At 45.7% G+C, this 18,627-nt stretch overlaps 1 protein-coding gene and 1 long non-coding RNA gene across 3 annotated transcripts in view; one reads left to right on the forward strand and one right to left on the reverse strand.

Annotated features, from left to right (window-relative positions):
• Positions 1 to 12,262, reverse strand: part of LOC138528851 (uncharacterized) — a 28,619-nt gene extending 16,357 nt beyond the window's left edge. The window contains exon 1 of the long non-coding RNA XR_011284267.1: positions 11,927 to 12,262. This is a non-coding gene — a long non-coding RNA (uncharacterized lncRNA). The remainder of the gene's footprint in view (positions 1 to 11,926) is intronic.
• STARD13 (StAR related lipid transfer domain containing 13) overlaps positions 1 to 18,627 on the forward strand; it is a 634,151-nt gene that overhangs the window by 357,982 nt on the left and 257,542 nt on the right. The gene's annotated exons all lie outside the window — the stretch shown is intronic.

Genomic DNA, 18,627 nt, shown 5'->3' on the forward strand with positions numbered 1-18,627 from the left:
TTGCCTAATTATATAGTGATTTCACTGCATTGCGCCTGCATCAGAAACGTTGTCTGCCCTCATCATGTTAAGAACACAATTTAGGATTTGACTTTGGAAAAACGAGTGTCTAACATCAAATCCTGGTAAATGTGGGGTGCTTGGACCAGGCTTTCGAATTTCATTGGATGAATGTGTTTTCGACCAGGGGGTCTCACTTGATTCCTTTGTATGGAGGAGCGGGTGTGATTTTAGGTAGAAAGCACACCTCTAAGCACAGTCTCCACTGCCATGCAATTCATTGTTGGTAGCTAATTAGCACCTGGGGAGGGCCAGAATCTATTCTGGTTGCTCGGATCATGGGCTAAATCTCACAATCCAAGCCCATGTACAGAGCAAGCTGACAGGTGCTCACCCTCACTCTGCCAACTTCCTACTCGCGCCCCCCGACCCCCTGCCCGGTCTCCTTGTACTTCCCATCAGCTCTCCCTCCTCGCCTAATTACCTTTTTTTCTGGGCCACACGTACACCACTGCCCCATTGCTCCCAGCCACCATGGAAATGGAAGAGGGACTGCACAAGGAGCCCTGACTTCCATTTACATGGCGACCATATTGAATGAGTATTTTTGTTGGCGAATGGGTCACACACTATGCCACCCATTTATTGACACAATAAAATGTCTATCAGCACCCTGGTTTTTACATTTGGGGTACTAATAGCAATAACACCATCAGCCGCAGGCTGTCTCGCCCTGATAATGGCACCAGCGACCGACTTTAAGGCCTTCGCTTTGCTCAGGCCTATAACTTGGACCCTGGGCCATTCCAGTTACCGTTAGAGACATGTGGTGTGTTCTCAGATATAAATAAACAGATCATCATTTCATTGTAGTTTCTGCTGAACATGCAGACGACCTACTCTGACTTGTGGTCATTCAATAGTGTACCCTGCACATCCTCCTACGTAAGCCTACGGTACTCAGCTAGCTAACATCCTGGGCACTGGCTATCATGACCAAGCACTTCTGCATACCCAGCCTCTCCAGAGATGTACTCAAGGAAGAGGCTGAAATCCTCCCCGTCATTAGACGGCTTCCTCGGAAAGACAGGCGGCTTTGCATGTACTAGGCTCATCCTTATTGACCTGTCAGCAGAGTCTCCCATGGATCGCTCGGAAAAAAGTACAGAAACATCCCCAGGGTGGTCAGTCTCCATACTAGACCCAACTTCTTCAGCCCTCTTTTTCAATCTGAGCATACAGGACCCTCAAAGAGCTTCTCAGACGCTATGACAGGATTGCTACAAAGAGATCACTCAAATCCATCCGAGTATCACACACCCCCATATGACTACTCAGCAGTCTCCTTCACTCATGAATGGGGAAGAGCAGTCTCGCGGATAATCGTGCATGGGCCAAGGTCATACGCCTATTTCACTTGAACCCTCTGAACTCCCCATCTCACTTTCAACTCTGTCAACTTCCTTTGACCCTTCTGTGACCTGCATGAAATCAGTGAAAACATGGGCAGCCCCCCTGGCCTGGAATATGCGAATGAACTCCAAAAAGGGTTGTGTGTGGTGGGGCTGGCAGTGGGAGATCACCCGCCCTGTCAGCTCCTGACATTATGTGTGGGCATTGCAATGCCTTGGTGATGCTCTACGCGCTGTGAGGACTTTTAGCCTAGGTCAACGATTACAACATCTGCGCTCCCATTTTTAGCATTGTTTTGAAAGTTGTATGTATTTACCCACACCCTCAATGGCCTTAATTCAGTCCCAATATTGCGTTTGTTTTATTTATTTTAACATGGGGAACTCCATTTTAATTATTTTAAAAAGAGTTGAGGATCTGTGCACCTGCAACGTGAGGGCATAGCATTTGAGTAATGTGCATCGAAAATCATTGAAAAACAACATACATGTTTGCATGTATGAGCACTGATGATATGTACTGCGCGCATGTGTTGCATCTAAGAATGTAATGCAAGTCTGCTGCATCTTCTGTGTTTGTAGTGCATGTTATAAAGTAGTATTTTTATTTCTGTCTAAGAGATGATTATTCACCAGCCTTTTGAGTCCGCCATGATGAAATCTACTGTGTACTTTAAGAGGAAGAACTTTCCACAAAGTGGGAGCCATAGAATTCCTTCTCCCCAGGGGTCAAGTCCTAAAAATGAAAGTGGGGGGACTCATCAACAAACACACTGGGATGCAACGTCACCCGAAATTAGCATGTCAAGGTGAAATATGCACAGTTCATTAAATTGGCTTTGCATAACCACCCAAATTGCACAAGACAAATGGCATTTGCCTTTCATAAAATCGACACACACAAAACCAAGAGAGGATATTTTCTTCTAATAGTGTTTTTGAAAATGTTAACAGCTGTGCATGTTTTAAACTCAAAGAACCAATACAATGTTTTTCCTGGGACTTGCAGTACCGAAATGCAACATTTCACCTTTAGTTGTTTATTTTTCATCAGGTAGTATAGTCCAGTGGTGAAGTGTCCGGCCTACAAACCTGACGATTGTGGTTCGATCCCCGAAGTCGTCTTTAATTCATAATTTCAAAGAGGACATTCAATGTTTCTCGTTTTAGCTGGGGGGGACTGAGTCCACCCTCTGAATAAAGTGGGGGTACTCCGTCCCCCCGCGTGTACCCTCGACTTGAGCCCTGCTTCTCCCCACCTTGGGTCTTTAATCTAATGCTTGGCTGAACCAATGCACGCTTGATTACTGGACCTCAATTAGAGGGTGGGGAATACTCATAGATGCGCAACTCCCCCTGCAGGGCACCCGTGACGCCAAATCTAGGAAGGCTCACAATCCACCCAACCTGGGAGCAGGAGCGGACTCAGAACCAAAATGGCCTTGGAAATATTCTTCAAAGTGTCCCCATAATACGCTGTGCCATCAAGCTGCACCCCAGAAGAAGGGCTTAAGGGGATGGGGGTGGGGCGGAGCTGCTGTAAGAACATTTGGAAAACATAGAGCTGCCCCTACATTGGGATTAAAGAGTCATTAATGTTACCAAAAACTAAAGCATAACATTTCTTAAGCGTGAGGAATCATTTTCTGGAACGTCTAGAACAAATGATATACTTAGACGGGATGTGGGGATGAGGAGACATGGAAGGGAAGGGAAAGGATGCATGGGAGGAGAGAATAAGAGGACCATAAAAACCAGAGTACCCGCACAAAAGAGGCCCCCCGGGAAACCTCCAGAGTTCGCTGTAGGCTGGCCCACCACTGACTGGAAGTCTCTCTTCTGCCAATTGTGAACTGATCAAGCTCTTTCAAACCTGGTGGTCTTTGGTTGGATGAAAGGTTGTTCCTGCACTCCCAAGTGTTCACTACACTTGGAAGTGCAGCTGGTTCCGCTACAGTCACTGAGCCTGTCAGAATTCTCAGTACACCTGAGATGAGAATGCAAAAGGATCATAAGAGCAGAAACTACCAAAATGGCTGCTGTCTTGTGCTCTTTCATTGTGGTCCATACCGTCAGGTATGCCTCAAAGGCAGCTTTCCCTCTCCTTTGTGCCTGGGTTTCATGATGATTTTTTTAGTTCGTTTTTAGGCACCAAGTTCGGTGCCTAATGTTAACATCCACAGTCATTGCATCCTGTGGATGTGGTAAACTTTCTTTCTGTAGGATTCTATGGTAAGAATCACACCAACCATTGACACCTATAGGAGAGGGATTCCATGGCTTTGCTGGAGGTGGGATTTAGGAAGGGAGGTGCCAATCACCTTCCCCTCCCTGTTTCCTGCTGTTGCCTGCTCCAAGAAGCAGAAAGGGTTTCAAAGCTGAAGGAATCTGGTGGGAGACCAAAATGCATAATCAATAGGTCAGAAAAAGAAATGAACGTGAACATTGGGTCAGTGTGTGTGTGTGTGTGGGGGGGTGTGTGTGTGTGTGTGGGTTAAGTATCTGGCCTGTTGGCAAGGATGAGAGATTAGGCTGTTTCCTGCACAACTGGGGTTAACAAAATCCCACTGTGCAGGAAAAAGCGAGTGTGGGTGGGCCATCCAATTTGGGGCTATTGATGGCTACTTTTCTCTGAGCCAACAATATTCTCCCCATCTTGAATGGAAGACAAGTACCAGAATGCTAAGAAGTGTCAGCATAAAGCATGCCCTTGTTGGTTTTTGAAATGTAGTTTCAGAAACTACAAGAAGATACTCTGCTGTGCTTCTCATTGTTTGACATACATGAAACATTGAGCCTGAATAGGCTGCGTGCCAATGAACTGCTTTTGGGCTTGTTTTAGAGCCAAGTTGGGCTGTAAGTGGGTTTCAATTTCTGGCAACCCTGCGTGAGTGGGTGCGTGCGTGCGGTAAGGCAGGGGCAGAATGCTGTATGGTCTAAATGCTGCAGTATTGGGCGATGCAGCAACGGATGTTCATACAGGGGCAAATTCCGGCATGTCGGGGCAAAGTCATCAAGTGTGCTTTACAGTGGCAAATACTGGCATGTTGGGGCAAAGCCATTACAGGTGTGCTCTTACCACAGTAAATATTAAAATGCTAGGGCAAAACCATCACATGTATGTTCTTACCGGGCAAAATTCTGGCATTTTGGGGGCAAAGCCACCACAGGTGTGTTCTTACAAGGGCAAATAGAGGCATGTTGGGGCAAAGCCATCACATGTGTGTTCACAATGCAGCAAATACTAGCATGTTGGGGAACAGCCATCAAAGGTGTGTTCTTACGGGAGGTAAGTGCTGGCATGTTAGTGCAAAATATCATGTGTGTGTTCTTCCAGTCGCAATACTGGCAATGACTTGCTTTGCTCTCTACGCTGTACAAATGCAAAATGTTCCAAAGAACGCCCAGGAACCTCTTGTTTTTATGCATGTGTACTTTACAGAGTTACCTGTTTGTATGTGCCCTTGTTTGTCCTGACGTGCCCTCCGGTGGAACACGTTGCACCCTAAGAATGACCCAGAAAAATGCGTAAGTGCTGTATAATAACTTAAGCTTTACTATTCACTCATGAAAAGATAACTAAACGCTGGGTATGAGCAATGTATTTGCAAATCAAATGGGTTTTTGAAAGTTTCAGTCTAGACTAAATCAGGTCACCAGCCTGTGTCTCAGGGGACAGGGTTGACCCCTTTCAATGCCAGTGTTCACAGTTAGGGGTTCTCGGCCCGAGACCATGGTGTCTGCAGGACACTTCTCTACAAGACCAAGGTCGAGACACCGGTGGAGCGCCTAGACTCTGCCACTCATTCAAGCAATACCCACTTGGTTCGCCTTACCCAGTAGTTAGGACATGCCCTCTTGGTAAGAACTTTCAAACACTGGAGCGGTAATTGGTAGGTGTTGTCTTTAATTATAGTGCTGACTCATAGCCACCTCTTTAGTGGGAGCTTGGGCGAGTCAGACTCTGGCTCTAAAACTCGACCTTTAAACGTATTAGGCTTTTCTCAAGCATAGATCAAATGCAGCATACAGAGAAACAGGATAGCTTAGGAAGAGAAACAGGGGATAACCTGGATCCAGAGACGGCGCGTGTTGCATCTCCTTTCCCTGGTGTAAAGAAAGAGCCCCAGTGTGAAAAGGCATTGCCGATTTGCTGCAATATTCATAGAATAGCTCAGTGAGTCTGTGCATTTATGTTGAGCTGCGTGTTGTCGTACTAGGCCATGTACCAGACTCCACTGTCATTTGCATGGCCTCCAGGCACACTGGCAGATCTGAAACAGAGGGGGCAGGTTAGGTTAGTATTTTACTGGCAACTGGCAGTGTAAAGTGCATTGTAGTGGGATACGTTTATGGAGTACAGGCCCTGGCAGTCTGTTCTGGGTTTACAGTAAAGAGTTAACTTTTATGAATTCTGGGTCCTTTTACTAAAGTTTTAACTTCAGCAACAAATGTAGCAGAAGCATTTAGCACCACATGTTCTGCTTAATAGTAGCAAGTCCACGAAACAGGTTTTGTACTCCTGAACATTCCATAAAGACATGTGCAAGCTTACTGTGTACTACATATCTTTTTTTATTCAGCGCTTGCCCCACCCAGCGGGTCTCACAGCACCTTACAGGTTTCAGGCGCAGAGGCTGTATTAGGTGTGGAGATGATGGTATGTTTTGAGGCTTTCTTCAGAAAGTGGTGACGGAGGGTGCAGTGGGATGTGAATTGGTCGGGTGTTCCATGCCCTGGGTGCCCAGTGGGTAAATGCTTGTTTTTGCGTGCATGTTAGCATGCAGAGTGGAGTGTGTAGGAGATGTTGGCTTGCACTTCTGGTTCCAGATTACAGAAACTTTGCATTGGTGCAAGTGCAAAGTTGCATGGTATTAGCACTAGGGCAAAGTTTGCCCTATTTTTAAATACACTGGGCCACATCAGAAAACTATTGCACCATGACAAGGGCAGTTTGGCATATTAAAAGCATTAGGGCAAAAATTGCCCTAGAGCAAAAAAGATGAATTTCTACTGCATGTGTACACCAGTGCAAAGTTTCCCTAGTGCTAATACGGAATGGTATTAGCACTAGGGCAAACTTTGCCCTGATGCAAAAATGCATCAACAATGTATCTTTTTTTGAACTAGGGCAATTTTTGCCCTGGTGCTTTTAATATGTCAAACTGCCCTTGTCATGGTGCAATAGTTTTCTAATGTGTCCCAGTGTATTTAAAAATAGGGCAAACTTTGCCCTAGTGCTAATACCGTGCAACTTTGCAGTTGCAACGGTGCAAACTTTCTGTAAGCTGTGTCTGTGTGGGTGGTGGGTTTGAGCTGAATACAGTACAGCATCCGTGTAGGCAATTCTCCTGTGTCCGGGAAGCCGGTGGAGCTGGGCGAGAGTTGAGGCGATGTGTGTTTGGGGAGGAGGAGGATGGGTATCTCTACTGAGTTTCGTTTGGCTTGCATTGGGGCATGGGTGCTGTTGGGGCATCCAGTGAGGAAAGCGCTACTGTACTGTTTGCCGCTTCCCTAATGGGAAATAGAACAGGCCTACTTTGCCATAAAGCTGGTCCCATCTCTGAGAAGTGCTGCAGTATTTGATTGTTTCCTTGCTGCATGAGCCGAACACTTTAGTCAGGGTACCCGTATTATGGTCCTGCTGCATGTACTGTCAGGCGAGCAGCAACAATGAGTAGAACCACTCTCTGCCCTATGGTTACAGTTTGTTGTGTGTAATAGGGTCTGGCGCACATCATGTTTGCGCCATTGTCTCTACGCAATGAGAACATCCGGTACAATATGCCTTTTGTTGGAGGTTGCAGGCATGACCTAACACAACGTTTCTAAGCAACGGGTATATAGTGTTGGTTTAGCCACCAAAGGATGGGACAGTGTGTCGCGATGCTGCCCCTAAGGCTTCTTTCCAGCGCGTAGCAGCATTGGCCGCCCCGTGGTTTATATTAGTAATCCGAGGAAAGTTTTCCTGGCCTCTTCTCAGCTGACACACATTTTCCCGTGATCAGTGGGTTCACTCAATTCATTTACCGCGTCGGGTGTGTTTGCCTCTTCGCCGGCGTTTGTCTCTAGTGTCTTTTAGCCACTCGTGACCTCTAGCGGCCAGCAAACGACACTGCAAGTGTTCTTTCTTCCACGCCACCGTCAGGTCACTGTGGTGTGAGTACGTTGTCAAATTACTTGGAAGAAGCAGCGTGTCAGTCAATGAATGTATGTTTGGTACTTGGTGCTTCATCATAATCAAAGAAAACGCGTAATCTGATCAGTACAACGTTGTTGACATGAAACATGGGCGCCCAGGTATAACATTTATGTAACCACTCTAACACATAGAGGTTAAGACTTTGTTTAGTTGTGCCTGCGTGCATCAGTGTAATTTTATCACCAAACAAAACTACATCTGCTGCGTGTTGCAAGAAGCTTCACCCGCCGAGGTAACTAACCTATTACCCCTCAGATGTTTTGGCCCACAATTCCCATGATTCCTCACTACTGATTATGCTGTGTGGAGCTGATGGGAGTTTACTTCCTGTAGCTGGGTGGTGCCAGTTCAGAGGTGGCCAGATGAGACTGCCTAGCTCAATGTGACTTGCCAGGCTTCCTGTCTCGTTGGTGCAGTCTTCAATCCCTTTCCTGGTGGCGGCCTTACTATCCTCACTGTAGGTGCCTGGGTATCGGGCATCAGCTACAATGCAGGCAACTCAACACCACTGTGTTATTTGGGCTGTAGCTGCCCCCTTCACAGTCCCTCGCTCCAGGCAGGAGAGGTCAGTATCTGTGACACTGCTTACACAGCCTAGCATCTTAAGAAGGGCCAGGCGAATACATACAAAAAAAAGGTTTTGTTATGAGCAATGCAATTTGATGCAACACATTTAAGATGTGAGCTTTTCGTAGTGGATGGTGGGAGACAGAGCAGTCAGTGTGGAATCGATCACTGGATTATATTTGACCAGCTGCCAGAAATAAGGAAATGGGCTGAATTGAACTCTGATGGTGCAGTGAGGGAAGAATCAGAGGCCTTCTGTGTCTACGGTCCAAGACTCTGGACTCCTCCCTGTCAACATCAGACTTGCCCCGTCACTTCTACAGTTCAGGAAACAGCTCAAGACCTTCCACTTCAAGGAATGGCCCCTCCCTAACACCTAGATCCAAGCACCCTGCACTCCATACCCTACCTGAGACTGTGATCCGCTCTCCACTGTCTCCTCCCCTGGTTATTTGCAGATCCCTTGGTGCCTATTGGCCACCCTCGTCCTCCCGTGTTAGCTCCCTGCTCCCTTTTACTCTGCTTTTCTCAAGTTGTTCTTCCCCCTACGACTGTAAAGCAATTTGTTGCTTCTCGAAGCTAGGTCCGCACTTAATACATATCCTAATAATATTAATAATAATAATAATAATAATAATAAAAGTATGCTTAATGTGCGTGAATGATTAGGGGGTTGGAGCTGTCATGGGCACATTCTTGTCTGAAAGTCTGCAAACAGCTCCAGTTACCTACTAGATCTGCTTATTCTTCAATTAACCTCACAAAGCAAAATAACGTTTATATACTGTCAAGTTTACTGATTTATTTAATAATGTGAGACAGTTTAAATATAAACTTTACGCATAATTCAAATACATTTACAAATATAAAATAAAGAATATATAGAGAGAAAAGAAAATACATTAGAGTAGGATCAGTTAAAATAAGTTAAAAAAAATAGAATAACTTCATTTAACCTCATTTAAACTAATTTTTAAACTAATGTTCCAGTTCATTAAATCTCCAGGTATACTAAACAGCATGAAGATGCAGGTACAAATTCTTAATGGGAGATACGAATAAACATAAAAAATACCAACAGCAGTTCAATTCAGTTCATAGTTCGAGTATGCGTGCATAAAAGTTCATTATTCAGGGGTCTAGACCACCTCATTACCCAGCCATGATAATAAGGGTTAAGTAGGCCCCACCGAAACCATAATTAGCACCATACAGTGTTGGCCCTCCAGGATGTAAATTACTACAGCTCGTATAGAGAGGTCCCACCCGATTAACACAGTATATTGCTAGAGTATTGAAAGATTGGATATGCTAGATGGTAATACCCAGAATTTTTTCAATCATCAGCCAAATGCTATATATTGCTATGTGGGTTTTTATACTGGTTGAATTTAAGCTACGATACCAGAACCAAGGTTCAACTATGTACTCCAAGTTGTGAACCAGGTTCACGTAGCATAATTCATAGGTTTTAGCCAGGACCGGGCAAGCTGCAAATAGATGTATAGTAGTTTCCTTAACAGCAGTATTTTTACAGATGCAACAGCGTCTTTCTTGAGGGAGCAAGTGGATATCAATCCACTTGTTGGTAAGCACCGGTAGTCAATCAAGTCGGAGCAAAAGAAAGAAACTGTCAAGTTTACATATTTATGAGGTGTGGCACGTCGAAAACTTTTTCGTTTTAGTGTAAAATCGAATTGATCTAAGTACATGTCCACAGCAAGCCTGTGCCAAATAAAGACTAAAGACTATAGGCAGGTGACCTTATTTAAATCCTGAAAGTAAAGTGACAAATCATGGGAGGGCCGGACGGGCCGGAGGGGGGTCAGGTTTGCATTTGCTACTTGTAGATTTCCAGTTGGTATGTGGGAAACAAAGCCACAATCATACTCTTAAAATGTCTCCATAATCATTTATACATTGTCAAGATGGTTTATTTTGTGATTTGTGCAAGCCATAAATATAATACAGTTTAGTTTGGAAGCTCTTTGACATCAAAACTTAACTTCTGACTGCTTGTTACAGATTTCCGTTATGTAGTCAAGGGCCTAAATGCTGAGTAGGCTCAAATTCGCCACTTAAAGTGTGTCATATGGGACACATCAGTTAATCTTAACATGCCTAAACTGTGAAATTGGGTGTCCCTAGAAGTGGTTCAGTGTACTTTAAATGAAAAAAGTCTCACCCATGTTGAATATACCATAATGTGGCCGCATATACAGAGTTCATGAGCGGGAGTTAAAACAGGCTCCTGAGTATTGGGCATCACCTAGTACGCAGGAGCTCCCCCTAGAGAGCGGCTGGAGAACTGCTTGTAAGTGAAGACGGGAGAGAAAAAGATGAGATGTGAGAAGGGACACCGCCTGTGGATAATGTTTGGGTTTCCACCCCTGCCCCCATTGCTCGTTTTTGGCCATGCTGGTCCATGTTGTCATTCTCACCACATACCTGGCCATCCACCCCTAAAACGAATACCTCCATTTAGCTATCTCTGTGCCTTCAAAGGGATGCTTTCTAAGCAGTTTCTTAATTACTTAATTACTTAATTTCAGCTCTAAAAAAGTTCCTGGCATCATAAACAAAAGTATGTATTCATCCACTTGATTTATAAGCAGCATGTGTGTCCTTGGATCTGTTCCTTGCATGTAATTCCTGTTATAAACAACCATTGGCAAAGCCAACCGTTTTGGCTCTTTTAAAGGTGCTAGATAAGCATTTAACAGGCATTCCTAACATATGCCCAGATACTGGCACCATTGTTCAGCTGCCCCAGTCGTATGGCCTAATAGTGCCATTATAAGAGCGCCTTTAACATGCCCATTCCCTGCCGACCCAAAAGCCCAAACAGTTGGCTTTGCAAATGCTTAAGAGTGCATTGCCACTCAACATAACTCATTTCAAGAGATGCACGCGGTTTAAGACGATACATATTGTAATGTTCGGACGGTCTTCACAAACCACGACACGCTCCAAAGCCTGCTAATGATTTAAATGAATTATCCTAAAAGCAGAAGGTGGCTGTCAAAATGGCATAGGTGTACGATAGAAGATCCCTTTACACCTTTTTACATTGCATAGGAAACAATCTCTGTGAAGCGAGTCGGCTTTGAGCTGACCAAGCTTTCGCCCCCACTCAGTCAGCATCAGAGTTTAAAGCAAATCCAAATGTGTGGATTGAACGAGCCCTTGTTTTTTTCCAGAACAATCAAATCCCACTCACGCAGTCTGATTGCAAGAATTATGAGTTATGCACAAGTTAGCTGCCCGAGTAGGTCTGAAAATGCAGCTGTAATTGCTGGGGGGATGGCGGGGGAGGGGTTGGGGGGCATTTGCCTTTAACCTGAGGTCTGAAAGATTTCATTCCGCGCCATTACGTTTGTGATGCGTTTCTTATTCATATAACGTGGGGGCATGGGTCTCCCTATAAGCAGGCGTGGGGCGGAGCCCAGTGCTCCTCCTTCTATTGTGCAAATTGTAAAAGTTTAGTCCTGTGCCCCCCTGCCAATGAGAAGCTAGGTAAATAGATGAGTAGACGTATGTAGCGTTTCCGGCACTCTTCCTACCACTCCCTGGTGCCTGGCGAGCCCTTCCTGTGTTTTCTTCACTCAGCAGCCAAATATACAGTGATAACATCCGAGGTCCCAAGAACAGTTTTGTAATCGCGGATACCGTCGGCATCAGGTCTCTCCCTCTCCCTCCTCACCCCCACCCCCCATCTCGTTGCATCTCCCCTTCTCTCTCCTACCTTGCTCAGGTTGCCAGCATTCTGCCTCCTCGGGATTCGAGGTCCATGCTGTATGAATACCCCGAATGAAAAAGAGATCGCTGGTCCTCGGGGCTGCTCCGCCTCCTTAATGCCCTTCTTCACATGCGCTGTCACCGTGTAAATGTGCTCAGCATAGTCACCGGGTCTCTTAACGCTCCCAATGGAGACCGCTGTGTTTCTGCGACAGCGTCATTCCTGGTAACGTCCATTGTCAGGTGTGTGCACCTTTAATGTGCGCCACCGGAGATTTGCACCTCCCCAGCCTTCTTAATGGGCCCCTTCATAGTGAATGACTGTGCTTCTTTCCTTTTACTGTTTTCCGTAGCCACTGTGCCTTTCAATGTATCGCATCAGCGTTATTGCGCTTTGTACTAAGCAAATGCGGCTGTGTGCATTACACGCACGGGCGTTGCTGGGGGTGGGGGGGGGGGGGGGGAGCTAAGGGAGCTATAGCCCCTGATCTTTTGGTTGTAGCCCCGGATAGAATCTCAGGAGCTACAGCCAAAAGACTAGCTAGCCCCCAGTCCCAACAGTTCTGACATCAGCTTAGCCCCGGGTCTTTTCCAGACCTAGCAACTCCCCTGATTACACGCGCCTAAATGTCACTGTGCCTGTGACTATCCCTAGGAGTTAGTATATGCAGCAACACATTTGCCTCCTATTTAGCTCCAGAATTTCTATAGTCCACAAAGCCGCTGTGTCCTTTATTATGTCCCATCAGAATGATTGTACCTTCAAAAATAATCCAGCAGAATGATTGTACTACTTAATGTACCAGATCAGCGCAAACAGAACTTTCAATAAGCATGCAATATGCTTCGCTGTGCTTAGTAGCCACAGGAGGCATAGGCTGTGCTTTTAATAGGCCATATCAGTTACCACGCGTCCTGCCCTGCGCCAGAGTGTTTGTGTGTTCAGTGTATTTTGCTGCTAAAATCAATACTTTTCAGATAATTTGAATCAATCCATGAAACCTGCCGCTCTGCCCAGCCCTGTCAGTAAAAAGCTTAACTGGGTGTCTTTCTATCATTCAATGTTTCGCACTTTGCACTTCCTCAGAGCAGGTCAGGAAATTCAGGTAGGTACAGTATGTGGAGAGTTCACAAGACAATGCACTCTTAACTGGCGTCGAAGAAGCAGAACAGCGCTGTGCAAAACCTTTCATTGGCAAAGCTGCATGTAACCAAACATCCATACGTTGTTTGGAATTATGTGAAACCTATCTGCTGATTGGACAATAAACCTATGTGCAAACTGAAAGAAACAAGGATGCATGTTATGCTTCTAGCAGGGACGTCATTTCACCAAAATGCCAGGGGTAGCGGAAGTGACATCACACAACCCTTGAACCCTGATGACATCACAGGAAGAGATGTCATCTGACCCCACTCCAACTCCAAAGTGATAGCGGTTAGCGATGGAACACGGCCTTTCACCCGTTGACAACACAGGAAGTGGCTTCACAAAGCATTGTACCCTACAAAAAATATGGTTACAATATCACTATAATGTGATGAACATTTCATACAAGAATGGATTACCATATGTGTCATTAATATCAGTGTGCATAGACCCATATTACCAAATTACTGTGAATGCAAGAAGACGTCCATGACCAAATGGTAATGATGTGTTATTATATAGCACTTACGCTTAAGCACTTTATATAGAAAAAATATACACCCAATATCACCTAACCTGTGTTTTGGTACTCATTTATCGACCTCAGAAGGATGAAAGGCTGAGTTGAGGCGTTTAAGAACAGACTAAATCAGTGACTCACCCCCTGAAGTGTGCCTGAAATAAACCTTTGATGAGTCTTGTAATTATTGTATACAATTCCAGAAAGACACATTATTTGGTATTCCTATTCTTTCTTATTTAGGGTCAGTGGTGAAAGCATTAGACTTGTGGCACTCCTGTACTTATTTTTCTTCTTTTTTTAAGGGGCTTGAACAAGAGATCACAAGGGAGACCACAGAGGTTGCAAGGGAGACCTCAAAGGTCGCAGTTGCAACCTCTAGCGACCCCTAAATGACGTCCCTGGCTTCATACAGCAGTCCGTGATGTGATTGGCATACAGGGAAATGATAGCTGCTATTGGTTACATCTCAGATCCACTGGGCGTGGCCCATTCACCTAGACATCAGCGCGCAGGATATTATAAGTACATGTAACATGCCCATCCTCCAGCACACAGCAAACGTCGTTCCTGTTTCAATATACTGCAGGTTTCGTTTTATATTCATGAAAGCAGTGGTGGAAATGGAAACATGTGAAGGGGGATCCCACAAGGGTCAGTGTATGAGCAGAGTTCCGATGAGGGGCAGAGTTCCAAGGAGGCAGAGTTCAGAGGGGGCTGAGCTGGCAGTTGAACTCTGATCAAAGGATGTTCGAAATAATTAATTTATTTCATGGCTTGAAAAGTACACAAACCATTGTAAGATATGAACGTGCGTACATTACTATGGTTCGTGTACTTTCCAAGCCATCTTCTCAAGATTACAAATACCAGAATCTATTTTGCAAGGGCAATGATCACTACAGGCTCGATAATGTGATCTGCTTTGTGTGTGCACAGTGTCCTCGCATCAGAGCAGATTACATCCCTGAGCCCCCAGATTCGCAGGCTCTGTGATCATTGCGTTTTTCAAATGGATTCTGCTCTGTGTGCACAGTGCGCTTTGTGCTCTGTCACAGGGTCTGTGACCCTCGGCAAACCTGGGGTTGTCCTTGCCAGGGGAGTGGGGGGCGAGCTATGAAAAACATCCTGCTACTTTCCCCCCATAATTCCGTATGGCCTCTTTCGTGCCCCCAAACCGGTAGCATCAGTAATATTAGTGGAAGATGGCATTTTTACAAATAACAAAAAAATAAAACTACATGATCATGAAAGCAAGCGTCCCCAAACAGCACGACCCTCCCCGCAATGAGAGACAATGAAGGACTCTCCCAAAATGGGAATAAGGCCAAGACAGAGTGCGGGTGAGCGTAAGTGGGAGTTTATCAATCAGAATTGGGCATGCAAAGAACTCTGCAAACTCCGAGAGCGCTCTGTCTGACAATAGCAAAGACAGGCGTATATATTTACAAAAAACGTCATCAAAACCTACATACTATAGGGGGCACAAGTTCATTGGGATTGGGTGGCGACGACTAACTATAGGTGCTGCTGCGGTGTGGTTGGTCTTGGCTGGAGGACGTCACTGGTCACCCTCGTGGGTTGGGCTGGGCCTGGCAGGTCGGCTTGAGTTCATCCGGGCGGTGTTGGTGTGCCGAGGCGGCCTGTGGCAGAGATGAATGCCTTTCCTGACTTACTTGCCCTCTGCCATGCACCCCGCAGTCATTCAGTCATTTACAGTTCTATTCTCTTTAGTAAATCTTTCAATAGGTTAATGCAACACAGGAGGAATGCACCTTGTGAGGGGTCTGGAGATAATATATCGAGGCCTGGTTACTTGTGATCTGCTGACCGGGACCGTAGGTCGAGGGGCTAAGCTTCGGGGACTGGGGCGGGTGGTACAGGTCTTTCTGTCTTGTTAGAAGTGGTTATGGACGTTTCGCTGTGTGTCGTCAAAGTGTTGGGTGTCCTGATTGCACAGGGCCATAAGTCTGAGACAGTCCGGTGGGTTGTGGGGTTTACGAGGGGGTTCTTGAGTTTAAACTAAGGTTTACTGCTGTGCTGTAAATAATGCAGGTGGCTGGCCGCGGCCTTGGGTGCTGCAGTGGGGCTACAAGTCTTTGAAGCGGCTCCAGTCAGGTCGGGGGAGGCGTGATAGCGCAGAGCGGGGCTCTGTTCTCATGTCTTGGCAGCCTTCTGAGGGAGGGAGGGGGATACATCGAGACCTTGTACGCTTTCACAAAGGTATCTCCCTCGTGTGTTGCCGAATATAGGTAAAGACATCGCAAACATTTGAATACTTTCTATAATACTTATTTAAAATCACGTCAAAACATGCATTTAACCTTTGCTGGGTGCGTTTCGATTATACCCAGTCCGAGCACCATTTTTGTACATTACACTCTAGCAGCTACAGTGTTTCAGTTACATGCATATACATTCGCAGTAAATGAGGTAGTGGTTAGATCAGTGGAGTACATAGAAAACGACCCGCCACCGTTCGTGACGGTGGTGGCATATGAGGGGCTCAGACATTCACACATGATACGTGCACCCTCGCGCATCCTTTAATGAGTTCATAGTATAGGTGCATTCGCTTTCTCGTGTACTCTAGCAGCATTAGTTTTAGTTATGGCGCGAAACCATGTGAGGTAGGCTGGCCAGTGATACATGCAACGAACAGATCCCTGGAGCGTCCCTTTAGCATTAGCATCCACCTGCAATGGTGCGGGCTCGCCATAGCTTATATCATGGGAGCATACTCTCTCATTTTAATACATTCTACAGGCGTGTATATTTTGTGGAAGAAAGAAATAATGCAAGAGGACTTGACATTCATATATACATATATATGTAAAGACTGTCTGCCATCAGAGGACCATTTTGCTGTTCATTTCATTATTCAGGCCTGCTGGCCGGGTCATGCTGATAGTGGTGGTACACTGCGGGAGGTGAACTGTTACAATGTTAGCGTATTGCGCTAGCTCATGTCCGTCTTGTTCGTGGGAACGTGCTCGCAGCGGATCTGCCAGGGTGCTGCGGCAACAGGGATGTTCTCCAAGGGTGGGGACCGCGCTACAGCGCGCTGAGCTCACACCATCTTTACTGGGCAAAGAATGGTTTTTGGGCCTAGCTAAATTTGTGTTGTAATCAATACATGTGGGCATTCGATACGTGTGGGCAATGTCTCCAGTGGGTGAGCCCTCCACCACCTGGGCCCGGGTGGCATGAGGGAACGCCCAATGGGCCATAGCCCTCACCTGGGGAAGAAACGCAGGCGAGAGGGGTCTCCTGGACCAGTCCTCCCCTACAATCATTACAGATGCAGGAAACCCATCTATAGAGGACTCTGTCGAGATGCTCTGGGATAAAATAAATGCAGACCTCCTAATTTGCATATGGATTGCACCAACAGAAGTGTCTTCACAGAAAAGGACATTGCAAGGAGCATCATCAGTCTTTGATACTTGGAGGCACCATCGAAATGACTTTAGAATAAGTTGCCATAAGTTAGCCAAGTGGCAAATAACCTTGCGGTGCAAAATATCTAAATTGCACTATTATTATATATGGGGCAACTCTATAGTCACTAGGCTTTTTTATAATAGCATGATATATTATTATAAGCTATGACGTGAATAAGAATCACTTACAGAGCTGCAGATTAGACCCACTGTGATTAAATGATTTGCCGAGTATTGCACACTTGGTGAAACCAGGACGTGGAAAATTTAAGCAAGTGAGCACATCTTCCCAGGTTTAGTTGATATACGTAATTATTAAGGTTTTGCTTTGTATTACATATGCTCATATAAAACGTTATCTATAGAAATGCCTTAGAAGAAAGCCATATTAAATAACAAACTAGCCTTTCATAGTAAACTGACTATACACTATGTACATTGTCATAGAAATAAGTTGAGCAATATGGGTATGGCTTTAGTTTTATTCTCCCCATCCTGCATTGAAAGTGAGCCTAACAAATGCCCCTTGGGTTTTAAAGCCGTAGTCATTATTTTATAAAGCATGCAACATTATGCACACTTATCACTCCCTCCTATTCCCCTTTCTAAAGACAAAAGTCCCTGCTAATAGTCCCCCCCTCCCTTCCATCAGTGCCTAATGGCTCACATTCTAATGCTCTGTTTACATAGAGCAACGTGACAGCCCTACTGCTGCGCGGAGCTCCTTGGAACATTGTCCTGGCAGCGGGACACCTCTCCCGTTCACAAAGGGTAAGGTGTCCTGCTGCCAGGACAATGAGTGTGCTGAGCAGGAATTGCTCAGCACCCATTGCCCTGCCAGCGAGACACCTCTCCCGTTGGGCACCCTGATTGAGGTGCCCAACGGGAGAGGTGTCCCACTGACAAATGTCCTGAAGTTGCCCCCCCAATGTTGGTATGCCACTGGGACTCGGTGATGTAATGTGCTCTGTGCGAGCACACTGTGCACACAGGCTCTGTGTGTACAGTGCGTTTGCATAGAGCAGATTAGATCACGTGCAAGTGCACGTTGTTTGGCAGGGCTGGGGCAGAGGCAAGCCAGATCCTGTGTTCCGTCTAGAGTTCTGATGCCAGATCTTGGATTCCGCAAGAGCCGGCCCATTAGGCTGCGCTGCATGAATGACCACCCATTTCTGATCTCTGCATCATTGCGTGCCGTTATTTTGCATGTGGTGTCATTGGACCCAACTAGGGATCAACGTAAGTACCCTCTCTTTAACCCACTTAACCTCAATGCAATATCATGTCATGTCAAAAGGCCAGCACTAAATATCGCTGTCTGTAACTATCACCGGCAGTAAAAATACCGCCACAACACATGTTTTAGTGTGTTTTCAAGACCTATACAAATACCACGAGTAGAAAAAAATTCACCAAAATCTAAAAATATAGCCGGTCATTTCCTTATTCAATTTCTTGGGAAGAGATGGGGACCCTGTGTCACAAGCCCCAACACTATCATTATCTGAGCGTGTAATTCATACCCACGATATAAACTTTGCATTGCAGCAGCTACTTACTAGTTGCCTGCGTTATATGATGAGCTGATAGGTGGC

Source organism: Ambystoma mexicanum, chromosome 7q (genome assembly GCF_040938575.1).
Source record: "Ambystoma mexicanum isolate Mex_15411 chromosome 7q, UKY_AmexF1_1, whole genome shotgun sequence".
NCBI lineage: Eukaryota > Metazoa > Chordata > Amphibia > Caudata > Ambystomatidae > Ambystoma > Ambystoma mexicanum.